This window comes from Erpetoichthys calabaricus, chromosome 14 (genome assembly GCF_900747795.2).
Source record: "Erpetoichthys calabaricus chromosome 14, fErpCal1.3, whole genome shotgun sequence".
NCBI lineage: Eukaryota > Metazoa > Chordata > Cladistia > Polypteriformes > Polypteridae > Erpetoichthys > Erpetoichthys calabaricus.
The window spans coordinates 106,084,695-106,098,004 of NC_041407.2; the positions used below are offsets into that span (position 1 = coordinate 106,084,695).

General features: G+C 44.1%; 1 long non-coding RNA gene across 1 annotated transcript; it reads right to left on the minus strand.

Annotated features, from left to right (window-relative positions):
• Positions 1–798: 798 nt before the first annotated feature.
• LOC127530172 (uncharacterized) lies at positions 799–11,802 on the minus strand. The gene is made up of 3 exons (XR_007936691.1): positions 11,475–11,802; positions 1,346–1,525; positions 799–1,270 (listed from the first exon to the last, which is right to left on the minus strand). It is a non-coding gene; the product is annotated as an uncharacterized LOC127530172 (long non-coding RNA).
• Between the last annotated feature and the right edge of the window lie 1,508 nt (positions 11,803–13,310).

Here is a 13,310-nt window from a genome sequence, read left to right on the forward strand (position 1 = left end):
GATAGATAGATAGATAGATAGATAGATAGATAGATAGATAGATAGATAGATAGATAGATGTGAAAGGCAATATATGATGATAGATAGATCACTTTAGTTTCCAGCCCTGGTGACATCACTTCTGGTTTCTGGATCTGGTGACATCACTTCAGTTTCCAGCCCTGATGATGTCACTTTCGTTTCCAGCCCTGGTGACATCACTTCCAGTTCTCGGCTTAATGACACCACTTCTGCTTTCTGGCTCTGGTGACGTCACTTCAGTTTCTGGCCCTGATGACGTCACTTCAGTTTCCAGCCCTGATGATGTCACTTTGGTTTCCAGCCCTGGTGACATCACTTCTGGTTTCTGGCTCTGGTGACGTCACTTCAGTTTCTGGCCCTGATGACGTCACTTCAGTTTCCAGCCCTGATGATGTCACTTTGGTTTCCAGCCCTGGTGACATCACTTCTGGTTTCTGGCTCTGGTGACGTCACTTCAGTTTCTGGCCCTGATGACGTCACTTCAGTTTCCAGCCCTGATGATGTCACTTCAGTTTCCAGCCCTGGTGACATCACTTCCAGTTCTCGGCTTAATGACATCACTTCTGATTTCTGGCTCTGATGATGTCACTTCAGTTTCCTGCCCTGATGATGTCACTTCAGTTTCCAGCCCTGGTGACATCACTTCCAGTTCTCGGCTTAATGACATCACTTCTGATTTCTGGCTCTGATGACATCACTTCAGTTTCCTGCCCTGATGATGTCACTTCAGTTTCCAGCCCTGGTGACATCACTTCCAGTTCCTGGGTTTAATGACACCACTTCTGGTTCAGGCCATAATGACATCACTTCCTCTTCCGGCCCTGATGACGTCACTTCCTCTCCTCTCCATCTTTGTCTCATCAAGACAGTTCTGTTTTGGACTCCAACCTCTACATAACTGTACACAATTCAACTATTTTGCAGCCAGGAATAAAAACACGGGTGGCTGCCCCAAATCTCTTTGTGGCTCGTTGTCTCGTCTCTGACAGTACAAACCATCACCACCACCTTATAACATTAGGAAAGACCTACAGTAGTAACTCCAAAAATTACACAAAAGTCCATTTTGGAAATAATGGCACCTCCTTGGTTTTTCCATTGCACGTGAGATGTTGCACTGTGACTGTCTCAGAGAATCAGATCTCCTTGGTCGACTGTGTGGAGTCCTCATCCAGATCTTCAAATTCCTCAAAGGCATCAATGAATTTTTTCAAGTTGACGGTGAATTCCGCAAACACGAGGACACCAACTGAAACGAAGGGGAAGAGCATTAAGGACTGAAGCCATGAAGGACTTCAGTGGGACTCTGGAACCAACAAACTACCGAGACGTGGAGTTGAAGCCTGGACCGCCATTAAGAAGGGTCTGGAGGAGAAATTGGGACATGTTAGCCATTAGCTCAACCAACGAGCCCGCTGGACTGAATGGCCTCCCCTCGTTTGTCAGATCTCTTCTGTTCTGTCTCGTCCCCAGTCCCCCATAACTCTCTTTTGGAATGCGTGGGCTGGAAAAAAAGAAAAAAACAAAAACGAAAAGTTCAGTTCAAATAGTTGAGTTCTGCCTAAAGGCAGCTCGACAAACACAAGAACAATCGAGCAAAGCCATTTTAATAAGTTTACTCGGCGTTTTCACACAAAACAAAAGAAAGCACAACCAATCTCACTGAATGGATGCGGCCTGAAGGCTTTTGGACGGGGGCGGCAGAGGCAGTAGAAAGGGGGTCTCTTAAAAACAAAGGTAATGCCACTTGTTTTCCATACAGGATGTTAGAAATGACAGAATCGCCCAGAGGATGCAAAACAGATAATGTTTTTAACCATCAGTGGAATCTGCGACATTTGCAGCTTTGATGTTTTTCAAAACGCTTGACAGACGTGTCATCGGGCTTTCAGATTAACAGTTAGGAGGAATGCAAAAATAGCAGCAGGAGGAGACCACCACACACCCCCCACCCCCACCCAAAATGAAAACTTGAATGGGGAGTAATATCTCGTGGGAGAAAGAAAGAAAGAAAGAAAGAAAGAAACAAAGAAACAAAGAAAGAAAGAAAGAAAGAAAGATAGAAAGAAAGAAAGAAAGAAAGAAAGAAATGTTTATATAGCGCCTTGCATGTCAACCAGTGACAGATAAAATTAGATAAAATTATAAAGAAAGAAAGAAAGAAAGAAATGTTTATATAGTGCCTTGCATGTCAGTGACAGATAAAATTAGATAAAATTATAAAGAAAGAAAGAAAGAAAGAAAGAAAGAAAGAAAGAAAGAAAGAAAGAAAGAAAGAAAGAAAGGTTTATATAGTGCCTTGCATGTCGAACGGTGACAGATAATATTAGATAAAAGAAAGAAAGAAAGAAAGAAAGAAAGAAAGAAAGAAAGAAAGAAAGAAAGAAAGAAAGAAAGAAAGGCTTATATAGTGCCTTGCATGTTGAGTGGTGACAGATAAATTTAGATAAAATTAAGAAAGAAAGAAAGAAAGAAAGAAAGAAAGAAAGAAAGAAAGAAAGAAAGAAAGAAAGAAAGAAAGAAAGAAAAGTTTATATAGCGCCTTGCATGTCAAAGTGACAGATAAATTTAGATAAAATTATAAAGAAAGAAAGAAAGAAAGAAACATCAAACAGTGACAGATGAAATTAGATAAAATTATAAATTAAGAAAGAAAGAAAGAAAGAAAGATTTATATAGTGCCTTGCATGTTGAACGGTGACAGATAATATTAGATGAAAGAAAGAAAGAAAGAAAGAAAGAAAGAAAGAAAGAAAGAAAGAAAGAAAGAAAGAAAGAAAGAAACATCTAATAGTGCCGTGAGGTCTACTGGATTTTGTTCATGCCTTCAGGAGCCTGTAGAAAGATCTTTTTCTGAATAACAAAATACTGGCCAGCCTGTGACTTGACAGTGACATGTCACCTGGCTGTCACCTAAACGCTTCAAGTGTATGACATGAATTATCGAAGGTGTGTGTGGTGTGCAGCTGAAGACTGGCACTATTTGTACTTGAGTGCCCAATGCTGCTTCAATTCAGCCAGAAGGTCCTGTAAGTAAACAGACAACAAACAGTTTTAGGGTTTGGGGCACCATTTGGTGATCCCCCATTTTAATTATTTAAAAAAAAAAAAGAAAACAAAGAAAACGCATTCAACAAGCGCTAACGTCTTCAGACACACAAGTCCAGTGGTGAACTCATCTAATATTGTGGATCTTCTGACTTTGAGGACTTCTGGTAGGAAGAGGCGGGTCCAGGCGGAGGACATCAGTGGTGGTTTAGCCATCAGACTCCTGTTCTGTAAATGGAGGAAGAGAAGAAACATTAGGACACAGCGCCAACCCCTGGACTGGCAGGGTATTACCATTCCTAGAGCCTATAAGCTGTCCATCAACTCAGATCCATTGGGTTGGGACGCCCAAACTGTGAGGTCATGAATGTGGAACAGAGCATCAGCTTTGGTGTGGAGAGAATCCCACATGATGGAGGACCTTGAATCGATAAACCTGAAGGTCCAAGAACCACCTGGTGGACATGCAGATTCAACTCTCTACGAAGCGCCATCCACTGGAAAGGTGCAGGGTCAGCCACGAGACAACTTATGACCCAGGAGGTGGTGCCTCAGTGGATTAATAGCCCACTTAATGACACTAAGGGGACATCTTCAGGGCTCCAGCCAGGTAAGATATTCCACCCTGAGTTGATTTGTGGGCAGACCCACAGCTGACGTAGACAGAGCTCGTTTAATTTCACCCTTTTTGATCACAGCAGATGCCGTTGTTCTCTCGTGTGCTATTCTTCCTTTGAATTTTATTGCACCATTAAATAGCGTTGTCCCAGCGTACCCCAAATCTTCAGGCTGACTCTCTCTCTTTTGTCTTCTTATATACCAGCAATGGCACCTGCCAAAAAATAGTTGCTATCTCGTGCCTTACATGTCCCTTTGGCGCTTTTCCTCGGTGTATTGCGTGTGTGTGAACGCCTCCTCACCAGCGCCCCCTCTCTCGAGCGCGCTCCTGTAAAGCCTGTTTCTGAGGCTCTGTCATGATTTTTGATGCGCCTTTCTCACCTCCAGTTCAGTTTTATACTTTGTCACACACGTGCGCATGGGAAACAGCTAAAGGGCCTAAATAATAGTAAATCTATGCCAGTCCAGGGGCGGCAGAGTGTGCTGACTGTCTCTCTCAGTCTCATGCAGACCATTCCTGGGAAATCCCGCTTGATTCCGGCACCACCGATGACATCATTCCTGGTTCTGGCGCCAACAACGATGTCACTTCCAGCCACAAAGATGTCACTTCTAGTTTCTGGCGCCAACAATGACATCACTTCCGGTCATGAAGACGACACTTCCCATTCTGCTACCAACGATGACGTCACTTCCAGATTTAGTGCCAGTGATGTCACTTCCGGTTTCAGTGCCAGTGATGTCACTTCCCCTACTCGTGTTTAAAACGGCCATTTTGTCTGAAGGCCAGTCAGTTCTGTTTTGGACTCTGTTCTACGCACATCGTGCTTATTTCAAATCAACTTTTTGCAGCCAGGAAACAATATAAGGGTGGCTGTCCCAAACCTTTATGATGTCTATGACTTAATTCTTATGACAACTTTCCGTTGTGGAAGGTTGAATCTCTCAGCGTACGCCTTTACTGCTCCTTGTGTGTCCCACACGTGCACTTCCACTTTTGAGGGGGTCACCAAAGCCGGCCTGACCAATCAGATTGCTCTGAGGGACTGGACGCACACACTTTAATGTTTTCTTATATGTACGGTGGTGAAAATAATGACTCAAAAAGTCTCGCAAAGAGTTGGGGAAAGAGCCCGTACAATGTCCTTGGACAAAATGAAATGAAAAATGTCAAAAAGGATCACAATAAGAACATCTGACACTTGAGAATTGAATACATTGGGTTTTTTATAACAAAATGGTGGCAGGAAATGAGGTTGACAGGAAATGACATCACAAGCAGGTGGACAGATGTCACGTCATCAGTGAGGACCGGAAGTTGCGATATTCTGTCAGGACCGGAAGTGATGTCATCATGGCAGAGCTGGGAAGTGACGTCATCTTGGGAAAGCCGGAAGTGACATCATCGCGGGATTATTGAGTGGAAGCCATTTTGAGTGACCGGAAGTATTGACGGTGAGTTACTGTTGGTCTACTTTAGTTCTGTTGATGGAGAGAGAGAGAGAGAGAGAAAGGCATTAATACGTTTAACCAACCCTTGTAGTGTCACTCACCTTAGGGCTTGTTGGCAGCACATGTGTGTGACAATATTAATATACAGTGGGTACGGAAAGTATTCAGACCTCCTTCAATTTTTCACTCTTTGTTATATTGCAGCCATTTGCTAAAATGATTTAAATTAATTTTTTTCCTCATTAATGTACACACAGCACCCCATATTGACAGACAAAAAAAAGAATTTTTGAAATTGTTGCAGATTTATTAAAAAAGAAAAACTGAAATATCACATGGTCCTAAGTATTCAGACCCTTTGCTGTGACACTCCTATATTTAACTCCGGTGCTTTCCATTTCTTCTGATCATCCTTGAGATCACCTTCATTTGAGTCCAGCTGTGTTTGATGATACTGATTGGACTTGATTAGGAAAGCCACACACCTGTCTATATAAGACCTTACAGCTCACAATGCATGTCAGAGCAAATGAGAATCATGAGGTCAAAGGAACTGCCTGAAGAGCTCAGAGACAGAATTGTGGCAAGGCACAGATCTGGCCAAGGTTACAAAAAAATTTCTGCTGCACTTAAGGTTCCCAAGAGCACAGTGGCCTCCATAATCCTTAAATGGAAGACGTTTGGGACGACCAGAACCCTTCCTAGAGCTGGCCGTCCGGCCAAGCTGAGCTACCGGGGGAGAAGAGCCTTGGTGAGAGAGGTAAAGAAGAACCCAAAGATCACTTTGGCTGAGCTCCAGAGATGCAGTCAGGAGATGGGAGAAAGTTGTAGAAAGTCAACCATCACTGCAGCCCTCCACCAGTTAGGGCTTTATGGCAGAGTGGCCTGTCGAAAGCCTCTCCTCAGTGCAAGACACAGGACAGCCCGCATGGAGTTTGCTAAAAGACACCTGAAGGACTCTGAGATGGTGAGAAATAAGATTCTCTGGTCTGATGAGACCAAGATAGAACTTTTTGGCCTTAATTCTAAGCGTTATGTGTGGAGACAACCAGGCACTGCTCATCACTTGTCCAATACAGTCCCCACAGTGAAGCATGGCGGTGGCAGCATCATGCTGTGGGGGTGTTTTTCAGCTGCAGGGACAGGACGACTGGTTGCAATCGAGGGAAAGATGAATGCGGCCAAGTACAGGGATATCCTGGACAAAAACCTTCTCCAGAGTGCTAAGGACCTCGGACTGGGCCGAAGGTTTACCTTCCAACAAGACAATGACCCTAAGCACACAGCTAAAATAACGAAGGAGTGGCTTCACAACAACTCTGTGACTGTTCTTGAATGGCCCAGCCAGAGCCCTGATTTAAACCCAATTGAGCATCTCTGGAGAGACCTAAAAATGGCTGTCCACCAACGTTTACCATCCAACCTGACAGAACTGGAGAGGATCTGCAAGGAGGAATGGCAGAGGATCCCCAAATCCAGGTGTGAAAAACTTGTTGCATCTTTCCCAAGAAGACTCATGGCTGGATTAGCGCAAAAGGGGGCTTCTACTAAATACTGAGCAAAGGGTCTGAATACTTAGGACCATGTGATATTTCAGTTGTTCTTTTTTAATAAATCTGCAACAATTTGAAACATTCTTTTTTTTGTCTGTCAATGTGGGGTGCTGTGTGTACATTAATGAGGAAAAAAATAATTTAAATGATTTTAGCAAATGGCTGCAATATGACAAAGAGTGAAAAATTGAAGGGGGTCTGAATACTTTCCGTACCCACTGTATATATATATATATATATATATACTGTGCATCCGGAAAGTATTCACAGTGCATCACTTTTTCCACATTTTGTTATGTTACAGCCTTATTCCAAAATGGATTAAATTCATTTTTTTCCTCAGAATTCTACACACAACACCCCATAATGACAACGTGAAAAAAGTTTACTTGAGATTTTTGCAAATTTATTAAAAATAAAAAAATTGAGAAAGCACATGTCCATAAGTATTCACAGCCTTTGCCATGAAGCTCAAAATCAAGCTCAGGTGCATCCTGTTTCCCCTGATCATCCTTGAGATGTTTCTGCAGCTTTATTGGAGTCCACCTGTGGTAAATTCAGTTGACTGGACCTGATTTGGAAAGGCACACACCTGTCTATAGAAGGTCCCACAGTTGACAGTTCATGTCAGAGCACAAACCAAGCATGAAGTCAAAGGAATTGTCTGTAGACCTTCGAGACAGGATTGTCTCGAGGCACAAATCTGGGGAAGGTTACAGAAAAATGTCTGCTGCTTTGAAGGTCCCAATGAGCACAGTGGCCTCCATCATCCGTAAGTGGAAGAAGTTCAAAACCACCAGGACTCTTCCTAGAGCTGGCCGGCCATCTAAACTGAACGATCGGGAGAGAAGGGCCTTAGTCAGGGAGGTGACCAAGAACCTGATGGTCACTCTGTCAGAGCTCCAGAGGTCCTCTGTGGAGAGAGGAGAACCTTCCAGAAGGACAACCATCTCTGCAGCAATCCACCAATCAGGCCTCTATGGTAGAGTGGCCAGACGGAAGCCACTCCTTAGTAAACGGCACATGGCAGCTCACCTGGAGTTTGCCAAAAGGCACCTGAAGGACTCTCAGACCATGAGAAAGAAAATTCTCTGGTCTGATGAGACAAAGATTGAACTCTTTGGTGTGAATGCCAGGCGTCACGTTTGGAGGAAACCAGGCACCGCTCATCACCAGGCCAATACCATCATACAGTGAAGCATGGTGGTGGCAGCATCATGCTGTGGGGAACTGGGAGACTAGTCAGGATAAAGGGAAAGATGACTGCAGCAATGTACAGAGACCTCCTGGATGGAAACCTGCTCCAGAGCGCTCGTGACCTCAGACTGGGGCGACGGTTCATCTTTCAGCAGGACAACGACCCTAAGCACACAGCCAAGATATCAAAGGAGTGGCTTCAGGACAACTCTGTGAATGTCCTTGAGTGGCCCAGCCAGAGCCCAGACTTGAATCCGATTGAACATCTCTGGAGAGATCTTAAAATGTCTGTGCACCGACGCTTCCCATCCAACCTGATGGAGCTTGAGAGGTGCTGCAAAGAGGAATGGGCCAAACTGGCCAAGGATAGGTGTGCCAAGCTTGTGGCATCATATTCAAAAAGACTTGAGGCTGGAATTGCTGCCAAAGGTGCATCGACAAAGTATTGAGCAAAGGCTGTGAATACTTATGGACATGGGATTTCTTAGTTTTTTTATTTTTAATAAATTTGCAAAAACCTCAAGTAAACTTTTTTCACGTTGTCATTATGGGGTGTTGTGTGTAGAATTCTGAGGAAAAAAATGAATTTAATCCATTTTGGAATAAGGCTGTAACATAACAAAAGGTGGAAAAAGTGATGCGCTGTGAATACTTTCTGGATGCACTGTACATGCTGGAGACGACTTCTTCATCTTCTTCCTCTTCATCATCATCTTCCTCTTCTTTGTCATCTTCATCATCATCTTCTTCTTCATCATCATCTTCTTCTTCTGTAGCTATTTCCCTTTTCATATGGGGGGTTACTATTTTTTTGACTAGATATCTCCAACAGAAGTTTCGGTGTGATTTTTACAGCCAGATGCTTTTCCTGACACAAACTCTTCCCATTTATCAGGGGGGTTGGGGGGTAGTTTGAAGCATGTGCACTTTCAGTAGCACAAACAGCGCCCCTTAGTGTACATGCTGCAGATAACTTCTTCTTCTTTATCTTCTTCCTCTTCTTCATCATCATCTTCCTCTTCTTTATCATCTTCTTCATCATTTTCTTTTATATTATCATCATCTTCTTCATCATCGTCTTCCTCTTCTTCATCATCTTCATCATCATCTTCTTTTTCTTCTTCTTCATCACCATCTTCATCATCATCATCTTCTTTTTCTTCTTCATCATCATCGTCAACTTCTTCATCATCATCATCTTCTTCTTCAACATCTTCATCATCATCATCATCATCATCATCATCTTCTTCTTCTTCTTCCTCTTCTGTATCTATTCCCCTTTATATATAGGGGTCAATATTTTTTTGACTTCTCCAATAGACACTTTGCTGTGATTTTTACAGCCAGATGCCTTTCATGACACCAAACGTCCCCATTTATCCGGGCAAGGGTCTCACTCCAAAGTAGATGCCGGATTAGTCGACAAAACAGAGCACAGTGGTCAAAAATCCAGAAATTCACAAAAGTACAAAGTTAATCAGAAATCCCAGAAAACTCACCAACCCCAGTGCACTCAATAAAATGCAAGGGACTGTGGGTTTTCACTGAGGGCAGCCCCTTGATGGTGATTGGCAGGTGGCCCCGCCTCTTAGGGTTCCACCCACAAGGCACACAGAATATAAACAGAACATACTTCTACCCAGCGCCTCTGATAGGTTATTTTATGCCCTAGACCAGGCTTATTAGTGTGCCAACCGACTGTTCGGTAGCTAACCCTTGTAGCTGGGTCCCCCGCTCCTTATGATCTGCACCCTTGGTGAATGCCTAATTCACCTTAATGGTGGTGCCAGCCCTTAACCATCATAAATGGTGCCCCCTCAGATGATGGTGCCCCCCCCCCACATGAAGGAACTTTAGGCGCCCACCTACATTGTCTAATGGATTGACCAGCTGTTCATTCACTGCTATATTTTATTTGTTTGCACAAAATGTCTGTTTCCTGGCTGTCTTCTTTATTGGTGTGTATTTAATGTTACGTCACAGTCTCTCCTGTAAGAACCCGTAAACGGACCGAATGTGCCTCTTGGGACGATACAATTGAAATGAATGATTCTACAAGCCCTGGGTTTGAGTCCCGGAAGGTTCCCCCAGTCCTGGTCAAAACCACTGATGACTGACCGATTCTGCTGCTTCAGCGTCACCACCATCAGGTAGAGCGGTCAACTGAAGAGTTTTCACAAACTGCATTACAGAAGGCCTGATGTTCAGAAAGATCAGCACAAAGTCACTTGAAATCAGAACCTTTATGAGAATTTTGGTTTAATTTCACTTTTCTTGATTTCTCATCCAGTTCAGGGGTTTCTTTTCATTTTTTTTTTTTTTTTTAAATTTTATTGAATTTATTAAGGGCAGGGACGGCACGGTGGCGCAGTGGGTAGCGCTGCTGCCTCGCAGCTTGGGAGACCTGGGGACCTGGGTTCACTTCTCGGGTCCTCTCTGCGTGGAGTTTGCATGTTCTCCCCGTGTCTGCGTGGGTTTCCTCTGCGCGCTCCGGTTTCCTCCCACAGTCCAAAGACATGCAGGTTAGGTGGACTGCCGATTCTAAATTGCCCCTAATGTGTGCTTGGTGTGTGAGTGTGTTTGTGTGTGTCCTGCAGTGGGTTGGCACCCTGCCCAGGATTGGTTCCTGCCTTGTGCCCTGTGTTGGCTGGGATTGGCTCCAGCAGACCCCCGTGACCCTGTGTTTGGATTCAGCGGGTTGGAAAATGGATGGATGGATGGATGGATAATCAAGTGTCTTGTCATTAAGCAAGTGGGTGTGCGGCCTGAACCAACCCTGACCAGTTAACTGGAGGGCACTTCGATACTCACAGGCAGCCAGCTTGGCTTTGCCAGTCGACTAAACCTGCAGGTAGTTGGCTTATCTTACAGTCTTCTTTATTTTATTTTTTTAAAGTGTAAATGTCTCATATTATAGTGATATTCAATGGCTAATACTGAAGTGATTGCAAGCAAAAAGGTAGAAGCTGCCCAGCTTGCATTGCATCGATTGCATTTCTTCGCTGACGCCTTTTCGTCCGCACCTTAATTCATACTCATTTATGAATCCTCCTTGACTTTGCGTCAGCTCTCGGTGCCATCTGGCTTTGCCCGAGTAAGTGTAGAAGAGCCACATCCAAAACTGTCACTGCCAGAAGACTAAAGTTCAGTCCTTCCGATGCTGTCACCTTCTAACAAAAGGTGTCTCCAGAACGTGGCCACCCGCCAATTTCCGAGGAGACTCGACAGGAAAGAACAGAGTGGCCGCCCAGCAGGGAGCGGGTTAAGTCTCTGAGGCGCAGGGTGTGGGAGCCAGTAGAGTAAATGTCACCGGTCCCTGTGTCTCCTGGAGACAATCAATGACACCCACCTAAAGGACAGCCCCATTCTAGCGTGCAAAAGCAACCTTAGACTCCGCTCTCCAAAAAAAAAACAGCTTGTTGTGCCCGAGGTGACGGCGCTCGAAATGCAGCGCCATGGGAGCTGCAGCGCCGCCTAAATCGCTAATGCGCCAAAGCCTCTCAGGTTTCCGCAACATCAAAAACGGCGATAAATGTGCCTTTAATCCGCCTTTCTTTCTCTCTGCCCCCTTCATTTTAAACTTACCTGTCAAGAAAGACGCTGGGTGCGCTCACTTCAAACGCTTAGCCGTGGAGCGCCGGTGCCTGGGAGTGCTAGCGAGGGGCGCCACTGCCAACGCCGGCTTCGTGAGGGAACTTCAAGCCATCCGTCAAGTGATCTGCCAGTGTGCCCGTCGGGCATTGCGAGCGCTCCTGCCACACGCTCCGCGCGTCAAGATTTAGAGCAAAGAGCACGACGTGAACTGCTGGTCTTCATTTTACACGATAAAGGATCAAGCAAATGGCCTCGTCTTGTGTACTGGTGCGCGTGCGCGTGACTGATGCGTACATTCACATATATTTTATACGACCCCCTCCCCCATGAAAAATGTCATTTTATGTTATAAAGTAGGCAGATTCGGCGTTTAGTTCATTTACCGCATTCCTATACTATACGATAATAAAGAGAAATGTTATTGCTGAATGTCTTCAGTCTTAAAAATAAAAGTGCCCGAGTGTCTCTTTAGGGGAACCATTTGACCCATCCACATGAAAGTTCCAGAAATATATATATATATATATATATATATATATATATATATATATATATATATATATACATCCATCCATCCATTTTCCAACCCGCTGAATCCGAACACAGGGTCACGGGGGTCTGCTGGAGCCAATCCCAGCCAACACAGGGCACAAGGCAGGGAACCAATCCTGGGCAGCGTGCCAACCCACCGCAGATATATATATATATATATATATATATATATATGTTTAATTTATTTAGATAAGTTCCAGGCTCTATAGTGTAAATAGCCATGAATAACACATCAATAAAATATAATTAGCATATGATTTTAAAAAGTCTCTCGCTCCACACATTAACACAGGCTAATTTCAGGTTTGCTTAATCTCTTATGTCCTGCTAGGTAACCCACCATAGATTAAAGATTTATTTCTACATATTAGAAAGTTTTTAATGTCAGAAGAAAAAAAAAAAAATTCATATGCAAAGAACCCAGAAGGAAATGGTGCTCAGTCAAGCAATGGTTTTACCAGACAACCCAGTAAAGAACCATCAATTGCTACTAAAGAACCATAATAGCAGATATCATCACACTAAAATGCGGTTATCATTGTCGTGTGCAGTGCCTTGCATGACTCCTAAAATGGTGCTGGGGCCACTGCTTGTTTTAATACAGGGCCTTTCTGCCTAGCAGTAAATACACGGGGTTAGGAGAGTGCGTGGCATCGGGCGCAGTAAACAGCCTCGCTGTCCTCCTAACCGGGGGATGAAATCAAAAGCGCTCTATCATCAAATAGGGACCCCTCAGCCCCCCGGGATCTACAGCTGTGGGTTTTCTTCTGACCGAGTCGCGTCGCTACAGTGCCAAATATAAAATAAACTAAATTGAATTCTTGTCCACCCACTTCGGTGCAGCTTGGTACGCCCCTAAACCAGAAACAACCGTCCGCTTTCAACCCCAAAAACGCCTGTGGTGATCTGTTTCATAAAAAGAGCGGCATCTTGATTTTCTCGTGCGCTCTCACGTCACGTGAGTCTGTAAGTTGGTCGTGATTGGCGATTTAGAGTGCCCAGCTGCCGGGAAAATGACAACGCGCTCTACAAAACAATACATGATTATAGCGAGCGACGTCGCCGGGAACATCTCAAAGCCGTCAGAAGAAGAAGAAGAAGAAGAAGAAAGAAAAGTATAAACTTTTATAGGGAGCCTGCTACTGCTTTATGACTGTCTTAGTGTTTCTCTGCAAACATGTTTCAGTTCTGTATAAGTTTGAACTCTATTTAATGTGTTATTTTTAAGCGTTTTATAAACCCATTCAGAAAACTGGGAAATAAATAACCTCCCAC